This window comes from Megascapheus bottae, chromosome 8 (assembly GCF_031878675.1).
Source record: "Megascapheus bottae isolate mThoBot1 chromosome 8, mThoBot2.hap1, whole genome shotgun sequence".
Lineage (NCBI taxonomy): Eukaryota > Metazoa > Chordata > Mammalia > Rodentia > Geomyidae > Megascapheus > Megascapheus bottae.
In genome coordinates this window covers 59999696-60020459 of record NC_143516.1, presented here as the reverse complement: position 1 = coordinate 60020459, position 20764 = coordinate 59999696, and positions in this window count along the sequence as shown.

The following is a 20764-nucleotide window of genomic DNA, read 5'->3' as shown; positions in this document are numbered from 1 at the left end:
TTCAGATAGAGGATTAGAGCCAAAGCATGTTTTCTGTGGATTTGGAAATCACCATTGACATTTTTTTCCCCAGTCCTGGGGCTTGAACTCAGTGCCTGAACACCGTCCTTGGGCTTTCTCAAGACTAGCGCTCTACCACTTGAGCCACAACACCACATCCATCTTTTTCTGTGTATATGGTTTGGGAAATTGAACTAATACTCTACCACTAGACCACATTCCCGGCCACCATTGATTCTTACAGTGAACATTTATTGTGCTCTGTTGTTTGTTATTTTGGGAAGAGTCTCGGAACCTGACCTTAAGGCCACCTTCTGCTCTGATGCGACTTTCTCTCTATTCTGGTGCTGTACCACTTGAGCCACACCTCCACTTTTGGCTTTTTGCTGGTAAACTGGAGATAAGAGTCGCATGGACATGTTAGTGCACACTGATTTGAACCTTGATCTTCAGCTTGGATTATAGCTTAATCAGCTATTTTGCTACATTATCAAAGTGAAAATGCCTTCTTAGACTGCCTTTACCCTTTTATGTCTAGCATACACTACCCTTTCTGGTAATACTTATTTTTTATTTATACCGTTAATGAATAAGTAGCAACTTAGCTAGTCTATTGTTCCCTAATGATCAAATATCTAGATTCCTACCATAATGACTTTATGTAAGTGACTCTAAAACTCTAGCTTTTATTAAAGCAGTCATTTACTGTAACTACTTACAAAAAGAAACCTGTTTAGCTCTCAACAGCTAAATTCATTCACATAGGGATTTTCTAGTTGGTTTCAACCTCTAAAAATTATTGCTATTGTGTTTAAGTGATGATACAAAGTGGTTGCCATTCCTAGAGTAGTAGATGAAGCCAGGGCATCCTGATCAAGGTCATCCTTCCAACATTCTTCCCATCCCTCCCACTCCACTTCTCCTGTTATTTGTCTAAATCTTAGGTTATATATTCAACTTTTGCTCTTTCAACACAGCATCTTGATCTGTAGCATTACTTCATCATCTTCATCCCACCTCAACCGACCCCTTTTCCTCATAGTTCCCAATTCTGTGGTGAATATGTTGAACTCTAGCCACCATCACCCCTTGATTCTTTTTCCCACTCCCCTCTTGCAAATATTGATTCCTAGTACCTATTTGACTTCTGCTTTTAAGCAAATTACATTATTTACACTATGGATAGAGTCTAATGCACTTCAGTTAATTCATTTGTAACCCCTTGCTCACCACCGAGTGTGTTTACTTGTGAATTTATAAGCATGTTCTAGCTACCACAAATGAGGGGAACTATGTTATTCATTAAAAATTTAAAGCAAACTGGCTATAAACTAATATTTTCAAAGTTAATCTCTATTATGAAGTTTACTGTTGTGTTTCTTATTAATAAAAGATAATATGTCATTCTGTACATGTACATACACATACACATGCATGCATGCACACAGATCAGAAGAATCTTATCAAGTTCACCAAAGTCTTGTCATGAGCCTTTGTAGACTGTATGTATGTTATATCATCTATCCATCCATCCATCCATCTATCTTTCTATCTATCTATCATCTATCTTTATCTCTATCACTTATCTATCTATATCTATCATCTCTATTATGTGTGTTTAAATACACAAGTGCATAATTTCCATACATTAACTTCATATTTTTAATTATTTATAAAAAGTATTCTGACAAACACAGATTTTAGAAGATTCTGTTATGACCTTGAACAAGTTCTGACTGTTTATTCTGCAGGATTTGATTTCTCTCATGCCATTAGTATTATTGTCTAATTTTTCTTTTTTTTTAACAGTAGAAGAACAATTTTTTTTTATTTTTTTATTTTTTTATTTTTTTATTGTAATTAGTAAAAGGGTTACATGATATTGGCCAGATAGAAGGTGCATTAATTCACATACAATGATACCCTTTCACATGTCTTGGTACCCGTATCCCTCCCCCCCAAACCCCCACCCGTCTTGGTTTTCCCCCCTTCCCTATCAAATTTCAAATATCCAAATACAAATAAATTCAATAAATCAGATAACAAGGTGAAATACTATACCAATATGAGATAACCAAGGGACAGCAAAGGAGATGAGAGACAACATAGTACATTAAGGACAACAATCATTCATTATATGGCTTTTGTTTCACTATCCTGGAAGTCCTTTCAATTAGCTTCACATTATATGTCCTTATGTATCAAGATTTTGCTCTATTGCGAATCTCTGCTAGTAGAGCCCAAGGTTTCTACTGATTATGACGAATGAGGGAAACCATTGAGCCTAAGTTCCTTTGAGTCTGGCTTACTTCACTTAATATGATTTTTTCTAAGTCTTTCCATTTCCTAACAAATGGGGCAATGTCATTCTTTCTGACAGCAGCATAGAATTCCATTGTGTACAAATACCACAACTTGTTGATCCACTCATCAACTGAGGGACATCTAGGTTGGTTCCATATCTTTGCTAAGGTGAATAGTCCTGCAATGAACATGGTTGTGCTAGTGGGTTTAGTATGTCCTTGTTTCTGGGTGGTTGGGTAAATGCCACGTAGTGGAATTGCTGGGTCATAGGGGAGTTCTATGTTTAGCCTTTTGAGGCACTGCCACACAGCTTTCCATAGTGGTTGAACGAGTTTGCACTCCCACCAACAGTGTAGTAGTGATCCCTCCTGGCCACATCCCCTCCAGCATCTGTTGTCATTCATTTTCCTGATCCTGGCCATTCTAGCTGGAATGAGGTGGAATCTTACAGTTGTTTTGATTTGCATTTCTTTTATGACCAGAGATGTTGAGCATTTCTTCATGTGTCTATAGGCCATTTTTGTTTCTTCTTCAGAGAAGACTCTCTTTAAGTGTTTGGCCCATTTTTTAATGGGATGGTTGTTACTTTGGAGGTTAGTTTTGGAGTGATTCAATTTTTCGAGTTGCTGATATATTTTAGATATGAGGCCTTTGTCCGTTGTTTGGTTGGTGAGGGTCTTCTCCCACTCTGTAGGCTTCCTGATTAGTTTACTAGCTATGTCCTTTGCCCTACAAAAGCTCTGCAGTTTAATGCAGTCCCACTTATCCAGCCTTTCTCTGATTTGTTGTGATTCTTGGTCCTTATTAAGAAAGTTTCGACCTGTGCCAAGGAGGCCTAGTGTATCTCCTATTCCTTCCTGTAGAGTTTTCAGTGTGTCAGCTTTTACCTCCAGGTCTTTGATCCATTTGGAGTTAATTCTAGTGCAAGGTGACAAAGAAGGATCCAGCTTTAGTTTTCTGCAGGTGCTTAACCAGTTCTGCCAGCACAACTTGTTGAACAGGCTGTCTTTCTTCCATTCTATTTTTTTGGCTCCCTTGTCAAAGAATAGGTGGCCATAGCTCTGTGGTTTAATATCTGGGTCCTCAGTTCTATTCCATTGGTCTTCAGGCCTGTTCCTGTGCCAGTACCAAGCTGTTTTGAGAATTATAGCTCTGTAATAGAGTCTAAAGTTTGGAATTGAAATTCCTCCAGCGCTGTTCTTTCTGCTAAGAAGTGTTTTTGCTATACGGGGTCTTTTATTATTCCATATGAAATTTTGGATTGCCTCTTCTATTTCTTTAAAGAATGACATTGGATGTTGATGGGTATTGCATTAAATTTGTAGATAGCTCTTGGCAAGATTGTCATTTTCACAATGTTGATTCTTCCAATCCAGGAGCATGGGAGGTTTTTCCATTTCCTTAGTTCTGCTTTAATTTCCTTTTTTAGGGTTTTAAAGTTTTCGTCTAAAAGGTCCTTTACATTCTTAGTTAAGCTAATTCCTAGGTACTTTATTTTCTTTGAGGCTATTGTGAAAGGAGTTTCTTTCCTGATTATTGCCTCGTTCCTCTCACTGTTCGCATAAAGGAAGGCAGTTGATTTTTGAGGGTTGATTTTATAGCCTGCTACTCTTCTCAAAGCTTTAAATCAGCTCAAGGAGCTTGGGAGTAGAGTCTATAGGATTCTTTAAATACAGAATCATGTCATCTGCAAAGAGGGATAGTTTTATTTCCTCTTTCCCTACTTGGATTCCCTTTATGCTTGCTTCTTGCCTTATTGCACTGGCTAGGAATTCTAGTACTATGTTAAAGAGTAGTGGAGAGAGTGGGCATCCTTGTCTCATTCCTGATTTTAGAGGGAATGGCTTTAGATTTTCACCATTAAGTGTAATACTAGCAGTAGGTTTCTCATACACAGCCTTTATTACATTGATTCCATGGATTCCTAGTTTCTCCAGAGCTTTTAAAATAAAGGGGTGTTGGATCTTGTCAAATGCATTTTCCGCATCTATTGAGACAATCATGTGATTTTTGTCCTTGCTCCTGTTGATGTGTTGAATTATATTAATTGATTTGTGTATGTTGAACCAGCTTTTCCTCCCTGTGATGAATCCAGTTTGATCATAGTGTATAATTTTTTTGATGAGTTGTTGTAGACGGTTGGCCAGTATTTTGTTGAGAAGTTTTGCATCGATGTTTATCAAAGATATAGGTCTATAGTTCTCTTTCTTTGATGAATCTCTGGTTTGGGGATGAGGGTTATACTGGCTTCATAGAATGAGTTTGGTAAGGAACCTTCATTTTCAATTTCGTTGAAGAGCTTGAGGAGTATTGGTGTGAGCTCTGCTTTGAAGACCTTATAGAATTCAGCTGTGAATCCATCTGGCCCTGGGCTTTTCTTAGGTGGAAGTTCTCTAATTGCCGTTTCTATTTCAGAGCTTGAAATAGGCCTGTTGAGTTGTCTTACTTCTTCTTGGTTCAGTGTGGGTATGTTAATATTGGCTAGGAATTCATCCATTTCATCTAGATTCTCAAATTTGTTGGCATAAAGGTTTGAGAAGTATTCCCTCATGATATTCTGGACCTTGGTAATTTCTGTCGTGATATTACCATTTTCATCTGCGATTTTGTTTATTTCGATATGCTCTCTTCTTTTTTTTGGTAAGATTTGCTAAGGGCTTTTCAATTTTGTTAATTCTTTCAAAGAACCAACTCCTTGTTTTGTTGATTCTTTCTATAGTTTTTTTGGATTCCAAATCATTTAATTCTGCTTTGATTTTAATTATTTGCTTTCTTCTACTGGGATTAGGGTTGGTTTGTTGGTCTTTTTCCAGGAGCTTAAGGTGAGACATTAACTTGTTGGTTTGCAATTTTTCCAACTTGTTGTTGTAGGCACTCAGCACTATAAATTTTCCTCTGAGTACTGCCTTTGCTGTGTCCCAAAGGAGTTGGCATTTTGTGTGCTCCTTACTGTTAAAGTTCATAAACTGTTGGATTTCTGTTCTGATCTCTTCGATGACCCATTGGTGATTCAATAATGTGTTGTTCAGTCTCCATGAGTTACAGGGTTTTCGTTGGTGGAGATGTATGTTCAGTTCCAGTTTGATGCCTTTGTGGTCTGAGAGTGTGCATGGAATAATTTCTGTGTTTCTGAATCTGTCCAGGTTTGTTTTATGGCCTAAGATGTGATCTATTTTGGAAAATGTTCCATGTGCTGCTGAGAAAAACGTATATTGTGTTGTTGCTGGGTGGAATATTCTGCAGATGTCTGTTAGATCTAGTTGTTCTATATAGTTGTTCAGTTCTAAGGTTTCTCTGTTGAGTTTTTGCCTTGTTGATCTGTCTATAGGTGAAAGTGGTGTGTTAAAGTCACTGACAATCACTGTATTTCGATCTATGTATGGTTTCAGTGTAAGTAAAGTTTGCTTGATGAAGTTTGGAGCTCCGTGATTGGGTGTGTAAATATTTAGGATCGTTATGTCTTCCTGGAGGAAAGATCCCTTTAGTAGTATGTAGTAACCTTCTTTGTCTTTTCTTACTAATTTTGGTTTGAAGTCTATTTTATCTGATATGAGGATGGCAACTCCAGCCTGTTTATGGGGGCCGTTATCTTGATAGAGTTTATTCCAACCTCTCACTTTCAAAAGATGCTTGTTTTTTTGGGTAAGATGTGTCTCTTGAAGACAGCAGAACAATGGCTCTTGCTTTTGGAACCAACTAGACAGCCTATGCCGTTTAATTGGAGAGTTGAGTCCATTGATATTGAGAGTTAGGATTGAGAGATATTTATTAGGTCCTACCATTTTTAAAAGCTTTTATTTGGGCCCGTGTCTTGACAGTTCTTGTGGTCCTTAGGTGGTATGCTGTTTAGGTGCCATTTCTTTCCCTATATTGCATTTATTTTGGTGTTCTATGTATAGAACATCTTTCAGAATTCTCTGTAGTGTTGGTTTTGTTGCGACATATTGTTGCAGCTTTTCCCTGGAATGGAATGTTTTTATTGTTCCCTCAGTTATGAATGAGAGCTTAGCTGGGTACAGTGTTCTTAGTTGGTAGTTATTTGACTTAAGGGCATGACATATATGCTTCCAGTCACTTCTTGCTTGCATGGTCTCTGCTGAGTAATCTGGGGTTATTCTGATTGGTTTTCCTTTATGGGTTACTGAACCCTTTTCCCTGGCTGCCTTTAGGATCCTTTTTTTGGTTTCTACTGATCCAGTTCGGATTACGATGTGGCGGTGAGATGTTCTTTTCTGGTCAGGTCTGTTTGGGGTTCTAAAAGCTTCTTGTATCTGGATGGGTCTGCCCTTCTCGATATTTGGGAAATTCTCTGAGATGATTCCTTGAAGTATATTTCCAATACCATTGACCTCTTTCTCCAGACCCTCCTCAATACCAATTAGCCTTAAATTAGGCTTCCTAATTGTATCTTGGACCTCCTGAAGCGCTCTCTCATTTTTCCTAGATGTGGATTGACTCATTTTCTGTTCTTTCTGTATAATAACTAAATTATCTTCAGCCCCGGAAATTCTCTCCTCTGCATTGTCTAACCTGCTATCAAAGCTATCTACTTTATTTTTCATCTCCCTTGCTACTAATTGCTCATTTTTGATGCCTTGCATCTCTTCTTTTAGATCATGTATGGATTTCTTCAGCTCCTTGATTTCCATTTGAGTGGTTAGCTCAGTAGCTTTATTTTCTTTGAACATTTGCTGGAGTTCGGTCACCTTTTTATTTGTGGATTCTATGAATTCATCCATCTTTCTTTGAACAGCCTTTATTATGGCCTCCTTTATGGCTTCTTCTTTTTTACTTATCACCTTTTTTATGGTTTCCTCTTGTTCAGCTATGGCTTCCTCCCTTATCTCTTTCTTTATATTTTCACATTTTTCATTAATGATGTTTATTAATTGCATTTGTACAGCACTTGGAAGGCTCTCCTCTAGGTTTGCCAATGACTCTTCCATTGGCTGTTTACATTGGGTAGGGGAGGTGGGAGATGTTGTTTCTTGATTTGACATTTTTCTTGAGTTTCTTGTTCTGCCCATTTGAAAATGGGAACAATATTAATACTAAACACGATTATAGTTTTTCAGATATAACCAACCTAGACCTCTGTAGCTGGCAGACTCTAGATGTTCACAAGTTTTGATTGGTGTTATCACTCTTTCTTTTTGTGCAGTTACCGACTAGTCTAATTATTCACTGATAAGTGATTTATATCCAAAACAATAAGCCTCTCAATCCAATCTCTATTGTCTTTAAGTCCCTCTGAGCCTAGAGAATGATTAAACACCTAGATATACAATGTTGCTCAACAGCCATCAAGTGTAGATCCATGCAGTATAAGGGTTGAAAGAGGAGCAGAGGTCCAGAGATACAAAAATAGAATGAGAGAGGTCAGGGGGTAAGTAGGTAGAGTATTTGAGTACAAAGTTTGGGAAGTGTTAGAAGAAAACTTATGTGTTGCTGCGTGACTAGCTCTTAGCCCAGCCAGTGGCCTCACAGTGGACCATGGGATGGATCTGCGCGCTTCCGTCTGAGCGCAGTTGGCAGACGTTTTCCTGTGCTGCTTCCAGGGGCCGCCCCAAACCAAGGGTCTGGGGATTGAGAGTTTCAGGAGCTCTCAGCAGGACCAGCAGGAGGCCCCTCTGTTCCCAGGGGCGGGGCCCAGCTGGGGAGGTGGGCTCCAAGGGCGGAGCCGCGCCTTTTTGGTTCTTAGAGGGGGAGCTTGGCTGCTGGTTGGCCCTTCAGATCCCTGCTGTGTTTCCACTGCTTTGTCAGAGTCTGTGACTGTGGGGGGGGCCCTCGGTGGTGTCTTTTTCAGGATTCCCAGCTGGAGGATGCCCCGCTCGAGAATTGAGGGGGGGCAGATGCTGGCTCCTATTTACCCGCACCCCCTACCCACTTTTGTAAGGCAGGGTCCCAAAGTCCTCCACTCTCCAGATCCAGTGGCCTGGGTGAGGAGCCTGGTGGGTGGGTGGGAGCTGGGACAGCTCCGCCTCCCCTGGTGGGGTGCTGAGTCTTAGGGTCCGCCTGCTTGTCAGTCTCCAGTCAGAGGGCTGGGGGTTGAGCCCGTTGGGCGGGTGGGAGTTGGGGCAGCCCCGCCTCCCTTGGTGGGGTGCTGGGTCTTATGGGTAGCCCGCCTGTCAATCTCCAGTCAATGGCCTGAGGGAGGGGGCTGTTGAGGGGAGGGACAGGATTCTAAATTCCTTGCCCCCCTGCTCCCGCCAGTCTTTCTCGGGCAGGGTGTTGGGGTCTGAGTTAAGTTCTATTGCTTGGCACCCGCTCTGCTTTCCTGATGTGTTTGGGGACGCGTTGTATTACTCACGCCTCTGCGTCCGTCTGCGGGTGCTCCATGGTGGTGGGGAGTCTTTCACTCCCCTCGGGTCTCAGCCGCTGCCTGTGTTCTGCGTCTGGGTTCCACCGCTTGCTGTTCTGGTTTTGTGTCTGGGTTCTGCTGCTTCTGCCGTTCACTGGCCCGGTTCTGTGCTGGTTTCTGCAGCCGTTGGGCTCCCAGCCTGGTGCCCTCCACTGCCGCCGCTTGTCGTGGATTAGAGCCCGTGCCGCCCCCGCTTTCCCCGCGTGGAGCTGGTGCCCGCTCAAGCTGCTGTTCGAGGCTTGGTCTGGCGCGGCTTTCCGCGGCTTTGGGCAAGGGGTGGGGGAGGGGTCCTCGCGTTCCGAGTTCTTTGAGAAAGTTGGATGTGAGCTTTATCTGGATTTCTTTTCCGGTTTGAGTCCTTCTCCGTTGCTTTTTGAGTTTGTTGTTGTGGATTTCTTTAGATAGTTGGTTCGTGGGAATCCCTGGTTCTCTCTTTTTGTCAGAGAAAGCTAGGCAGCGTCCCTATTGTCTTGGCGCCATCTTCCTTCTGTCTACTTTTTCATACTAGACGAAAGACACAGTGCTATGTATTTTTGTTGTGCAGCCAGGCAAGAAATATGTCTTTGTGATTATGTCAAGTAGTGCTTGTCATTGTGTGTGTGTGTGTGTGTGTGTGTGTGTGTGTGCACATGTGCTCACATATGTGTGGTATATATGTGTGTGTTTGGGCCTGTATGCAGATGTGCCTGTGTGTTCATGTGTATTCTGCTAATGTTAATTGATCCTAGGGTCTTACACATTTTAGGCAGAAGCTATATCACTCAGGTACATCACTGACCAGCCCTGTATCAGATTTCGTATTGAGACAGGATCTACCTCAGTTACCAGAGTGGTATTGGACTCAAGATCCTGCTTTTTCAGCATCTTGATTACCTTTTGCTTCTCATATTACCAACTTGTCAAAGTTTTCTTGCAGATTACCATCAATAAGAAATTTTTTCAGTCAAGTCAGGGCTATGGAGAGAGTTAGCATGAACTAGAGTTGTCCTTGATGTTGCTGACATCATCTGATCGGTGCTTTTCTTCCCTGGCTATCATTTTAAGTTCTTTTTAGAGTATTTTCTTTTTTCTTTGGTACATAAGTCCACTTTCTCATGCATTACCTAAATTTGCTACTTGGGAGACAAGTGAATTTCTCACAGTAGGAAGCTGAGTTTTCCTAGAGTAAAAGATCTATAACATAAACTGTGTGGAAAAAAAAAACACAGCCTCTTCTACGAGCTCAAACTGTGTTATGAATAAAACATGAGGCCCATAAAGATCGGTGCATTGCCCTTTAGCTAAGAGATTCAGAAGTGTTGTTTAGCAGACATTGTTGTTCCCTTCTAACCCTCTTGAAAGACAGCTCGCAAATCTACCTTCTCTAAACCCCCTTCATTTCATTTCAACCACTGGGTCATTTAATTCTGTTCCATTGTCATTCAATACATCCTCAGTAGAGATTTTGCTGTATTTTCAAATTACAAAGGAAAGAAAGATCTTATTTATCGCTATTGAAGTTCTATTTACTCTAACAGTCATAGAAAAATATGCTTTCTTGGGGATTATCTGGGCATGCTTTTGTGACAAATTCGCCTCCTTGTTAGCTATTACTCCCAGTGACATTTTAAAGGACTAAAAAGTCGAAACCGTATTTTGTGGCCTACCAATGTAGCAGTGTGTATCCCTCAACCCTCACCTCTACAAGGAGAGAGCAAGCCCTGACTGCTGTGCGTGCTTGGGCACGAGATCTCCCAGGAATCATCAACTCCGACAGTTTTTATGGGCTCTATTAACCCTTAGTTAAATTAGCCATAACTTTTTAACACCATTGGCTAATTGCCCTGTGAGTCTGAATTAACTACTGAGCCCACTAAAGACTTCAGCTGACAGAGCCACCTCTCCCAGAAGATGACAGCTCAGCGCTGTGTGGAAGTCCTCGTGGCTTAACAGGTGCTTGTGGCTTATGCCCCAATCCTGGCTACTAAGGATGAGCTTTTGAGTATCCTGGTTGCAACTATGATGTTCCTAAGGCTCTTACCCTCATTTAACATGATATATTTGCTCCTCAAACAGCTATTCACTGCCTGTGCCATAGCTAAGGGAATCCCATGTCCTGGGAAGGGCAGACAGAACAGAGGGTGCAGGGATTCAGGGTCACGGGGTAGCGTGAAGAAACAAAAGAAACAATGGACATGGACACAAATAAATCACCACCTAGACATTCCCTAGGGATGGCAAGCCCAACAAAGGGAAGTGAGCATTCCAGTTGTTAAAAGGTGATACAGGTTCTTTTCAAAGGTGGTGAAATAGAACCATGTTTAAGCAGAGGGCTTCCTGAAGAGTGCAAGGTGGAGAGACAGGCAAAACCCTGAAGGAAGAAATTGCATGGCCAACACAAGCCTGCAGGCCGTGCTTGGTCACAGATTTAGGATTGGCTGCAGGCCAATCAGGAGGTGCAGTGAGTGAGGGAAGATCTCTGATGTGGACAGAGGCACTGACTGTGGAAGATGATCTGGACAGCTCTGGTCTGTTTGTAGTCAAGTGCTGCCACCAAATAATCTTTTAGATGTGTGTTTTAAAATGAACATAGGCCAAGGCACCAGGCATCCCGCTCATAATCCTAGCTACACAGGAGGATGAGATGTAAGGATCTTGGTTCAGAACAGCCTGGGAAGGAAAGCTTCAGAGCTATCCTTGAGTGACTAGCCTCAGGGATCATGCCCAAGTTCAAGTTCTGGTAAATTTGATTTACAATGGTGTTTTCTTTCTTTCTTTCTCTTTCTTTCTTTCTTTCTTTCTTTCTTTCTTTCTTTCTTTCTTCTTTCTTTCTTTTTTGCCTTGAACACTCATTGGTCAGCACTATACCAACTAAGCCATGCCTCTAGCCCTTGTGAAGACATTTTAAGATCTGAGAATCCTTTAACTTACCTTTACTCAGTGCCTTCTCATGGCATTTTAACTAGCCTTAGCATGTTCATCCAAGTTAGGAGTCATCACTGGTGTACTCTTGTTACCTGAAGTAGAGACTTTCCTGAGACTCCCCATTCCTCAGGCTGAGGAATTCCCTCCAGACACTGACCAACCTCCACCGGTCTACTCAGTCTCCTCCAGAGATCATTTGCCCATCTTGTCTTTCCTCCTCTGACCTTGGCATGACCTTGATGCCTGGGTAAGTCTCAGAGTCCTACTTAATTTAGGCTTTTCAGGTTTTCTAATCATCAAGCCGATGGGGTTGCGAGCAAGAACTCGAGTGGTGATGAGGCCTTCACACCTGGCCTTTACTTGCAAACATCTCACAAGTCTTTGCTGTTGACATGAGTCTAGATAATTTCTCCCATTCATCCTGGAGTCCAGCTGGGGGAGGGAGATGAGTTTGCCACCCAGCCCTGAAAAGCCTAGAGGTGAGAGAGGCTGTTCATTGAATCGCAGATATCCTGCCACTTAGCCCTAGGAAAGCTTTGTACAGAGAAGCTTTGATTCACTGCAGGAGCCTCTGGTTTCCCTAAATGGAAAAGTTCTGTGGTCCCTGAGCTTGTACCAGTGAATGTCCAAATAAGGTCTGCTTTTGTTAAGGCTTGGTCTCCACCCAAGCATGTGGTCGTCATCTTTAAGAGCTTTGTTTGGGACTGCTGGTCTTTCAGTCAGGAGTCCACCCATGAAGGCTGCAATTCTACCTCTCAAAACATAGCTTCTCCGATTCTTGCCAACTGAGTTACCTTACAATATTGTGAGCTTAGCCTTAACATTGACCAGAGATGTGGCCTGCCCTGACTTGGAAGGTGAAAGCTCTCCCTGCTCTGTCCTGGGAGCAGATGAGTGGAAGTGCATTCAGCTAGGGGACACACTCAGGACATTCGTCTAATTCCCACAGAGATGTGAGCAATGGAGGGCAAGGCCTGTCAGACCTGAAATCCAAGTGGGAGACTCTGCTTGTGGCAGGAAAGCTTCAGGAGGAGCTCAGTTCTGAGCTTGCGTGAGTGGGGCAGGCTCCTCTGGGTAAGGGGACACTTGTGAGGAATGGCCAGGAACAGACTGGGTGCAAGGGAGAGATTTTGGGTAGACATATAAATTTTGAGAGGCAGGTTCAGAGTCCAATGGAGTTTCTGCAGAGTTCTAACTGAGGTCTGCTGGTAGGCTGTGAACAATACATTTAAGCTAATGTATGTACAAGAAAGTATTTGGAAGGAGTATATAAAGTTGCTTAAATAATATATATATAAAGAAGACCAGGAGACAGGCATTTTTGGCTTACCCCTATAATCCCTGTTACTCTCGAGACTTAGATCTGAGAAGTCCAGTTCAAAGCCAGTGTAGGTAGGAAAGTCCATGACATTCTCATCCCCAGTAAACTACCCAAAGGCTGTGAGACTCTTATCTCCAATAAACTACCAAAAATGAAGCAGTGACTCAAGTAGCAGACCGAAAGCTTTGAGGAAAACATCTCAGGGACAGTGCCCAGGCCTAAATTCAAGTCCCAGGACAGCATTAGGAAAAAAAAAAAAACCCACAAAGGATTGAGACTTAACATTCACTGCAAGCTTATGCCCATTTATATTTCCTTATTTTTCCATAAAATCAGTGCTATCTGACCAGGAAGCCAACAGTGACAGGCTTATCTCTGGAAGACCTCCCCGTGGCTCACTGTTCTGTGTGCAGCCCAGTCACTGAGGGCTCCAGAGCTACTGCTCTGCTCTCTCTCACACCTGAAGTGGTGGGGGTGATTGTGTTAGCAGGAGACGGCCTTAGGAAAAAGTGCAGGGAGGAAATAAGATACCCAGGGAGAAGAGAAAAATTACCACACCTAACAAGGGAGTGCTGACTGAGCCTTTAGGTGTTAAAGACAGCATAGAGAGTAAAGCTGCCCGATGCAGGCCAGTGCAGAGATGTTTGGAATGACAAGATCTTCAGTCCCAGCAAGTCTTCTCTTGGGGCTGTACTCTAAAGGCTCTTTCAAGGGCAAGATTCCTCCTGAGGCATCCACATTAATAAAGGGACAAAGGACGCTGGCAGTGCCAATGTTATCCTGTGGAACTGAGTGGAAATGGTGGACCACAGAGGGTGGTGGGCAGCAGCGGAAGGTGGGGACACAGGTCCCCATCGCCCATTTTATTTTAATCTGTCCAGTGGTGTTTGGTTTTTATTCCTGCTGCAGCCAGGAGCACGATCTTCCTATTTCTAATCCCGCGTAGCTGAGATGACTAGTGCATGCTGCAGAGCCCAGATCTGACTGGCTGAGATGGGTTTCCTTGCACTGGTTCCCTGACCTAGTCTCAAACCAGGACTCACTCTTTCTGTCTCCCTAGTAGCTGGGATTACAGGCTCAAACCACTGGATCCATCCAGAATAAACTCTGCTGATGCATGACATTCTTTTAAGCATTTACCTCGATTCAGGAAACCAGTATTAAAAACAATTCCATTAGGAATGAAAACTATTGGCTTGTACATTATGTGTTTGTATTCAGAAACCTGATAATGCTTTTTCTCATATCCCTACAATGCCGATGTTACATTAATTATCCCCTACAACTTTAAATATTTGATATTCATTTATATAACTCATTTTAGGAAGTGGAGGTATGGCTCAGTTGGTAGAAGGCCAACCTCTAGGTCAATGTATCAGATTTTGAATTCACATCCGGTTTCTGAAATCCATCTATATTGTTAGATAATATTATAATTCAAAGTATACATGGAATTAACTATATATGTGTATTTTATGCACATATACCATATTTATATCATATTTATGAGCTTATATATAATCTTGCCTTGAAACAAGCTTTAGAATAATATTTTACTAGGTAATTTTTTTTCACTTTCCTGAGTGTCCAGGGAGCTGCACTCTGCTGATGCCTGTGAGTTCTAACATATTCCTGGAGCTAGTTTCAGTTCTTACATAGATCTGAAGCTAGTCAGATTGAGTTTAGTACAGAAGATAGTTTCAGTTTATAGCATGTCTATATGCAGTTTTCTCTGTACTAGTTGCTAATGGCTGTCTTTTCTCTAACTTGTGTTTTGGCATTTGTGTTGAGATCCACATAGCTGTGGATGTGTGGTTCAGCCACTGGTAACCTATACTGTTCTTCTGGGTTATATGCCTCTGTGCCAGTACTGTTATTTTTCTTGCTATAGCTTTGTTGTGTAATTTGAAATAGACATTGTGATAGCTCCAGAATTGCTCTTTTTTGTGCAAATTTTATTTTATTTATTTTTTCCATATAATTTTTATTGTAATTAATAGAAGGCAAATGTAATGTAACCCTTACTAGGTATTTTCTTATAATTTTTAGTTTTATTTATATGCATCACTTACACATGTGATTAAGATTTGGAGTGATATTTGCATAGTTTGACAATGCATGTTCTGTTCCAATCCTTTTGAACAACTTATTCAAACACACCTAAAGCAGGATTTATTTTTAAGTAATGGTATCACAGTTTCATTCTAGCATGTATAAAGTTTTCTTATTTCAAAACTTCTGTACTATGTTCAGAGGGCCAAAACTATTTTTACGACAAATGGAAATCACTCTCCGTCTAATTTATTCTATTTGAATGTCCATGTAGATTCATGTAGTTGACCTCAGATGCATTCAAAATAAAGCAATCCTAACACTCAGTACACTGCTTTATTCCTTCCATGATTCATGTGGCTGTAGACTGATCTTTGCATAAAATATGCATAAAGTAGTGGGGAGAAAACACTCATAAGAAGCTCATCAAGCCTTAGCTGCCCTCCCCAAACATGCAGGACACTTTACTTTCTGAAATTGTCCCTGAGTATGAATTACTCCTTGAAATACACAGGTATTTGCTGCAATGTTTAAGTGTATTTGAATAATCTTCATCCAGAGACATCACTGGAGCATTCATAAACCAAGACATTTCTAGTTGTTTCTCAAGAATTGAATAGTATAAGAAAACTGTATGCTGAAGTTTGTTCACAGCTGTCTATGGTGGAAAGAGCCTCCTGGGGCATCATGCCTACCTCCTCTGTGCCAACAGTGAGGCAGCTGATTTTTTAAATCCCTGTAGCTACCAAAAACCTTGGCAACATTTTAACATTACATCCTAAGGCATCCAGTAGCAGCTGCTTCCTGGAAGATTACTAAAATTTTACACTAATTATTTTCCATACTTTTATCTCATTTTATAATACAGATATTTCAAAGCAGTAACTATAATTTCCAATTAACCACCAAAAGGCTGGAAGTGGAGCTGTAGCAACAGTACCAACACAGAAATAATAATGTCATGTATAATTGATTGCAAATGCTTATATAAGATAACAAGATCAATGAATAAAGTACACCTGGTAAATATATTGCTTATATATGACATTTTAAATTTGTAATGTTTAAATGGCTTTAGAAATATTTGTCTATGTTATGGTCAGTACTAAATACAATCCTAACACTCACAAGTATTTATTTAAGATTAAATCACCTAAACTTATATTACGTACATGAATATTTTTCTTTGTAGACCATTGTGTGTGTGTGTGTGTGTGTGTGTGTGTGTGTGTGTGTGTTCCTAAAGTTTGAACTTGGTTCTGGGTTCTGCCCCTGAGCTTTATATCTCAAGGCTAGTGTTCTATCACTTGAGCCATAACTCCACTTGGATAGTTAATTGTGATAAGAGTCTCATAGTATCTCCTCTTTGAGCTGTCTTTGAACTGTGATGCTGAGAGATCACCTCCTGAGAAGGTAGGATTAGAGTTACTGGAATCCAACCCCTTTATAGCTGATTTTTGTTTGCTTGTTTGTTTGCTTTCCAGTCCTGGGGCTTGAACTCAGGGCCTGAACACTGTCCTTGGGCTTTCTCAACATTTTCTAAATATGTGGTACTGAAGAACCAGGTCTTCATGCATGCTAGGCAATCACTCTACCACTAGGCCAAACTCCTGGCATATAATTTTTTTTCTTGAAAAAAATCTAATTAATAGAAGCGTTACTGTTATATTTACCAAGTACATTTATACCCTTTCTCATGTTTTTGTCCCCACTTCTCTCCCCCTACCCCCTTCCTTCATCTTGTTTTCCCCCGTTTCCCTTTCCTATTTCAAATAAACAAATAAACATATATACAATATACAAGATTATAAGGTAAGACACTGTAAAAATATGAGAATAACCAAGGGACAACCAAGGAGATCAGAAATAACATAGTATATTAAGAACAACAATCACACATTATATGGCTCTTGTTTCCATATCCTGGAGGTCCTTTCATTTAGCCTCATCTTATATGGCCTTATGTATCTAGGTTTTACCCTATTGTAACCCCTGCTAGGAGAGTCCAAAGTTTGTACTAATTATTACAAATGAGGGAAACCATTGAGCTTATGTTTCTTTGGTTCTGGCTTACTTCACTTAATATGATTTTTCCAAGTCTTTCCATTTCCTTACAAATGGGGCGATGTCGTTCTTTCTGATGGCAGCGTAGAATTCCATTGTGTATAAATATCACATCTTGTTGACTATAGCTGGGTTTGAATTCTATTTTTATTTACCTAACTGTCCATTGCTTCATTTTACAGTTTGCACAACCTGCTTCTTATTTTATTAGCACATTGCACACAGTGAGAGGGTTTGTGGTGATCCCTTTTGAGATTCAGAGGGTAATTTGTCAACTAATATCAACTAATAGTCAATATTATCTCTGACCATCTATCTGTCATGCCATTCTCTGCTGCTTTCTTGTAAATGCTACAGAATTTCCATCATGGTCTCTTCATTGAAGTGTACTAAGTTCTTGAATATATGTCCATTCCCTCTTTCATTTGATTTAAAAGAAAGTCTCAATATTTAATTTATGTAACCCACTATTTAGTTATAACTAACGATTGCTTTTTGAGAATACTACCCTCATGATAGTGTAGACTGATTGATAGTAGATTGGAGATCAAAATTACCCAAAAGTCGTAGTCAGAAATTATTTGAAGCCAGGCACAGTGGCTCACGCCTGTAATCCTAGCTATATAGGAGGCTCAGATTGGAGGACCAAGGTTCAAAGCCAGCCTGAGCACAAAAGGACACATGACAGTGCCCAGACCAAGATCAAGCCCCAGGTCAGGGACAGGACAGGAACCCAGCACTGTCCCCTGGGGTGGAGGAAAGAGACAGTTCAGAAAGCACGACACGTTCCCTTGCTCATGTGAGAACTCTTTTCCCTCCAATCCTGCCTAGGCGTGTGACAAACGAGATAGCACTAGGAAGGAATTTACTTCTGGGGAGGAACACTGGCTTTGGAATAAAGGATCAACCTTGAAGAACAGCTGTCTTAGGTCCAGGCCAGAAAGGCCTCCTGCACTTGACACCTTGAAATCCTCTCCCACAGTGACCACAAAGCACAGACCAGCCCCAGATCTCACGAGTTGATATGCCTCAGTATTGGCCCTTTTGGGTGTGTGGATTATCTTCCCTTCCTGGACCTCCCTTCCTTCCTTCCTCCCTCCCTCCCTCCCTCCCTTCCTTCTTTCCTTCCTTCCTCCCTCCCTCCCTTTCTTCCTCCTTTCTCTCCTTCCTTCCTCCCTTTCTTCCTTTCTTCCTCCCTCCATTCTTCCCTTCCTTTCTTTCTTCCTCCCTCCCTACCTCTCTTTCGTGTTTAAAGACTAGAAATTTGAGTAATTTCCATGTCACATGTGATAGACAAGTAAGCCATAATGAAATCAAAACCTATAAGGATTTCATTATGATGAGCAGCATTTTAAAATACACATTGATTAACCTCCAAAAGACACATAATTCTGAGAATCTGAGTTAAAATGACTTATCCTGCCTCACCCCAGTTCTCCCAACCCCAGCCAACTCCATTTCGAGTGTGTAAATTGAGTGGCACAGCTGCACACGCCCACCACTCCTCTCCCTTTACAGAAGACTCCAGGCACGTTTGTTCAAGCAATGATTCCACTGAAGAAAAAATGGTGATGTGGGGGAGGGGATGGTGGCTTGTGGGAAGTTATATATTTAGTTAGTATCCACCCCCAAATCAAAACTCAGAATGTCTTGTTTTCTCTTTACATGAGAATTAGAAAATCTTATTACTTGTTCTAGCCAAGTGTAAAATGGCTGAATGCATCGATTTTCAAGTATTTAACAACAGATCTCCTATAGTAGAAAGCAATAATAATTATGGCGGTGGTAAACTATTGGTTCCTTAGGCACTTTTCTTGACAGAAAATAAATTCCTCGCTAGCGGTGATGTATGTGAGTCCAAAGCATAAGGAACTTCCGAGCACTGCGGAGTTCTGAAGGTAAAGAACTAGTTCATTCCGCGTGAAAAAATTGGAATGTATATATATATATATATATATATATATATATATATATATATAAGTCATGCGATATACAGTGCACAATAACAGTACATAATATATATAATATAGATATGAAAGCTGTTACATGATAGAACGCATGACATGGGAATCTGTTTGTGTGCCTTGAATGTGGCCTGCAGAATGGAGATCAGAGGAAGACAGTCCAAATCTACTGTATACCCCACATTATTAAGAGGGGTGGGGAGGGATGGTGATGCTGTGTACAGTGGTGACAGCATGGAGGCCGGGGCCAAAGCTGAGACAAGCAGGCAGCATGGAGGCTGCCATGTCCTTCTGCCAGGCCTCATGCAGGGGTAGTCACGGCCCCCAGACCCCAAGGCTGGCCTGGCCACTTCTTGATGACCGCCGTGGAGGACGAGATCCCGGGTCTTGCGCAGCAAGCACCCACAGCTTTCGTGTGTGCCATTCTTGAACCGCCCCGGGAGACACCACACTGCACACTGCCAGGATCTGAGATGCACTGCAAAGTCTTACGGAAGTCAGCGGTGCACTGCACTGCGCTACAAAACTGATGTAGCTGAGGTTTCAGGGGAGGAAAATGGAGAAGAAAAATAACCTGAACGACTCTATCTAAATCTTAAAAGTATCAGCCTATTGGTACAAGAACTAAGGTAAAATTGGACTTATTTTTGATAAATATAATAAGGAAAATATAATAAATATAAAAATATAAAAAATTATAGTAATTGAGTTTAAAAGTTATCTGGCAAGTATTTGCCTAATTCTACAATTGGATTCTATGTTATTCTGAAGATTAATATGTCCAGTAGTATGTTTGCTTCTAAGGGAGAATGTCTGTCTATCTATCTATCTATCCATAATCCACACATCTATCCTTCATTTTTTTTCTGGAGAGTTAGACAGAAATGATATATAGATGTATCTTCCTTTATTTTTATTTTATATCATTATTTATTCATTTAAAGATCTTATCAATTTGCTAAACAAATCTGGACAGGTAAATTAAGAATTAGCTAGAACTACAATATTACTAATAATACAGGAAGTTGTATAAAATCTGGTAAGGCTCTTTTTACATGGCAGATGCTGAAAATGAAGGCTTGATTTAATTCCAGTTCACCATGGCCTTGAAGCAAGCCAAGCTTATCAGTGCTTTCCTGGATGATTTTATATTTGTATTTCAATAAAAAGCCATAGAGTTATAGCTGACTAGAAAATTTCCAATAAGATTACAAATTACTTTGGTCCTCTATCTTGAAGAATTATGAGACTAATAATACCTGGGAAAATACTGTGGCTTATACGGCTTCTGAGATTATATCTTCAGAATAAAATTAATCAAAGAAAAGCAGGTGACAGGATCCCCAAGGCTTGAGAAAGGAACACAGACTGCATGCAATCCACATTGCAGATACTGCCTCCTTGCTCTGAAGTAAAGCAAAATATGCAGATACATATATTTAATGTATGTATAGTGGTTAATTGATATGTGTAGATCTTTTATTTCATCTACATGAAGTATATAAACATAATATATTTATATATGTATTTTATATGGATGCAGTTGTATATAAATAGATATACAACAAATATGTATGTGCATATATATTAAATTCTATATCTTATTTATTGCTTCTATAGTGTATATTCTATATGCACATACTGCATTGTATAAATGAATTTATACTTGAATATATTTAAATGTTTTAACATACATTGAGCAGTAGAAAACCCAGTCATAGTTTTATATTTGCTCCTCAGAGGTATATTTTCTGGTCTGAATATATAAAATGATAAACAAAAAAGGAAGGAAGA